Raw genomic sequence first — 3663 nt, forward strand, 5'->3', positions numbered from 1 at the left:
TGTGCTTGATCAGTTAAAGTCTTTATTATGGAGTCTGACAGCAGTGGGGAGGAAAGACCTGCGAAATCTCTCCGTCCCACACCGTGGGTGCCGCAGTCTCCCACTGAAGGAGCTGCTCAGTGCTGTCACAGTCTGCTGCATGGGGTGGGAGACGTTGTCAAACAGGGATGACAGCTTAGCCGCCGTTCTCCTGTCACTCACCACCTCCACTGGGTCCAGAGGGCATCCTAGAACAGAGCTGGCCCTTCGGATCACCCTGTTCAGTCTCTTCCTGTCCCCAGCAGAGATGCTGCCGCCCCAGCAGACCACGCCATAAAAGATAGCAGAAGCCACCACAGAGTCATAGAAGGTCTTCAGGAGTGGGCCCTCCACTCCAAACGACCTGAGTCTCCGCAGCAGGTACAGCCTGCTCTGCCCTTTCCTGTAGAGGGCGTCTGAGTTATGAGTCCAGTCCAGTCTGTTGTTCAGATGAACACCAAGGTACCTGTAGCTGTCCACAGCCTCAATGTCCATACCTTGGATGTTCAGTGGTTGCAGTGGAGAATGCTTGTGCCTGCGGAAGTCTACCACCAGTTCCTTGGTTTTACTGGCGTTGATCTGGAGGTAGTTCAGCTGGCACCAGTCCACAAAGTCTTGAGTCAGACCTCTGTACTCCTTGTCGTCCCCATCAGTGATGAGGCCGACTATTGCAGAGTCATCAGCTACTACCGGCTACTACCGGTGAAATAATCACTGACAGTGCAAAGTGGATGGGCCCCAAGAAAAACTTTGCTGAACTTTGAGGTAAATGCCTGAAATGAGAGTGGAGGATATCAGTGACTGACATATAGCTTAGGGGTAAATACATTAGGTAACTCAGGTAACAGGAACCTAAAATTTCTGGTATTATCAGCTGTCATCTTTAAGATGATGTGTGACGACCACAGCCTTTTTATCTCACTGAGTTTTTTTAATCTTACTCAGTTATATCTTAGCTCCTCATCTGTGCTTTCCATTAACAGAACAGTCTGATAAATATTTGAATCCTAGATCAACTGTTTGATTTCCCAAAAAAGGCGAATGCAATATTGCTCAAACCCTCTGTTCTTAGCTAACTTGCTCACATCAGCCACCGGTGGCAGCTAGTTTTCTTTGGCGTTAAACCTGTAAAGCTAAGTAAGCAGTAAACGTTACATTACTTGTTCAGAAATAAGTAACAAGCAGTTGTTTCCAGGGTGGAAGTCTCATAGCAAAATTTGTAATGATCACACAAAGCATTTATTCACTCATCAAAAAACTGTTGTTTGACCGTATTTTTAATTGCAGTCAACACAACTTTAAATTTAACCATTTAAACATGATTTGTTTCATGTGTGCAGACTTAAGATGTATTTTGTACGCCTTTACAGAAGCACACATTACCCTAGTAACCAATTCAAGTATAATTTACATGTAATTCACAATAACAGCTAATTCAATGTGTTTAATATTTTAAGGTAAAGACCCTACAATATTATTAAGAAACCCCAATAATAACATGATGAGCAATCACAAAAAAATTAAGATTTGAAAAATGTGCCAATTGTTGTGATTTAATACAAACAATCCTCTTGTTTAAGCCTTTTTATTGCCTAAATGTCACAGGGTAGTTTTTTCTAGTCCTAACCAAGAAGTTGTCCAGAAGCACTGATGAATAGATACAATTCTGTTACAGTTTCATAAATTGTTGTGAGACTATGTTCTTACTTTGGAGTGGTAAAAGAGCCCTAATGGCAAATACTCTCTTGTCCTGAACGCCTCCACAACCAAAGGTCTGCTGCTCTACTATTGTGATTCTACAGAAAATCATCGATATGGCAGTGCAGTTGAGCTGTCAGTGTTCTGTTCACTCCATGTATCTGCCACCGGAAAACACTGCTGCTCCTATTTCCATGGGTGGATGTCTCATTTCCCACTCCCTGCTGCGCTGAGCTTGATGTTTCTTTCTTGGGGCTGGGTAGCAAGAATAACTTCTCCAAACACCAAATTTCTTCCACATGGGTTTAAAAATACTAGAAGAGGATATTGTTGCCTTGGTCAAAGACAACATCAGTCTTTGATTACACTTACCAGATGTTCCTTTTCAAATTGACAACACTGAGCATGTGGTTTAAAGCAAATTACTTCAAAAGTCAATGAACTGTCTCCTTTGACCTCACAGCCACTCCACTCCATTTTCCTCTGCATTACCTGATAGCAGGGGTTAATTGAGATCAGCTTGGGGGGGAGCAGGTGTCTGAATTATGTGGCTAGCAGAGGCTGGAGCAGTATCCTTTTACTGGAACCCATTGTTCATTTTAATTGTTGTTCCGGCTGTTTGTTGTGAAGATAGATACCTGATGATGGAATGACAAGAGGGAGAAAGAGAGGCAGAGGATGGACTGGACACTGGTGATTTACAATAATATGTACTAAACAAGCAGAGAAGTCATGCGTTAAATCACCTTTGAGAGGAAGAGAGAGAGCAATACGACACAAGCCTCCAGGGTGAGAGAGGACTAGAGGAGGATGTGTTCATGGAAAGGAGCGCTTTTTTTTATTGTTCTATTACCAAGCAGTAGATTTGCATGGACAAATGTGTGTGCACACACAGACACACACCATGTCAGATTTGAGTTTCTAGTGTGCCTGCTTTCTCTCTTCAGTATTTTAGTATTCTAATCCATCATTGGCCTGACATGGGGATGCTGTCTCTCTCTCTCTCTTTCTCTCTCTTCATTTATGCCTCTCTCTCTCTCTCTCTTTCTCTGCTTCTGCAAATACACAGCATTCAAATGAAAGATAAAGGCAGAGCAGAGAGCAAAACAAACTCCAGAGCAGAGAAAGCTTTATCCAGTGAGATAAAGCGGTGGCATAAAGTGGGTGAAAAACAGATACAGTGGAAGTGCAAAAGACGAAAGGAACGAAGGTAAGGGGAAGAAGGAGCAGAAAAACGATGAGGAGGAGTGGAATATGATGAAGGCAGACAGGGAGAAAAACGTGAGTGAGAGATGGGACTGGCAAGGTGTGCCTGTGCGTGACTGTCAAGCCTGAACCCTCCTGTTTCACTTAACACACACATGCATCAGAGCACTCAAACACACACACACACACGCTTCTTGCATTTCTCAGTCACACACACACATAAACAAAGATGCATCAACACAGTAACACCCTAACTGAGATTCCTTTTGCCCACAGTTCTTCCTCTTTTTAATATCTGTTACACTGACTTCAGGAGTGCCCTGAAAAACAGAAGTCACTTTGGAGATTTCACATAGAGCATCTTTCCAGAGGTGATATTTTTCAACAGCTAGCTGTGGTTAGGGTTTGGGATTCTCGTCTCTTGAAGATCTCATGTTAAAACCAGTTATGCTGCAATGAAAACAGAATGTTGATTCTTAGACACTGGAAAACTTGAAAATGAAAATGGTAAACCCACACACACAAAAGATTCATTAAGTTGTTTTTTTTTTATTTAGGCCACCTTAGTCAAAATGTGTTGAAGTGAGAAACATTTTAGCTTAATCTAGCAAAACCTGAAAGACCATCAGCAAAAAGCTGTGTTATTCAATCTATAAATGTAATGTAAATACATGTAAAACTCATTGTGCTCTTTGGAGCAGTGAGCAATAATATGTGGCAATAGTAAGTTCAACTTCTCAG

The sequence above is a fragment of the Aulonocara stuartgranti genome (genome assembly GCF_965226115.1).
Source record: "Aulonocara stuartgranti genome assembly, chromosome: 2".
Lineage (NCBI taxonomy): Eukaryota > Metazoa > Chordata > Actinopteri > Cichliformes > Cichlidae > Aulonocara > Aulonocara stuartgranti.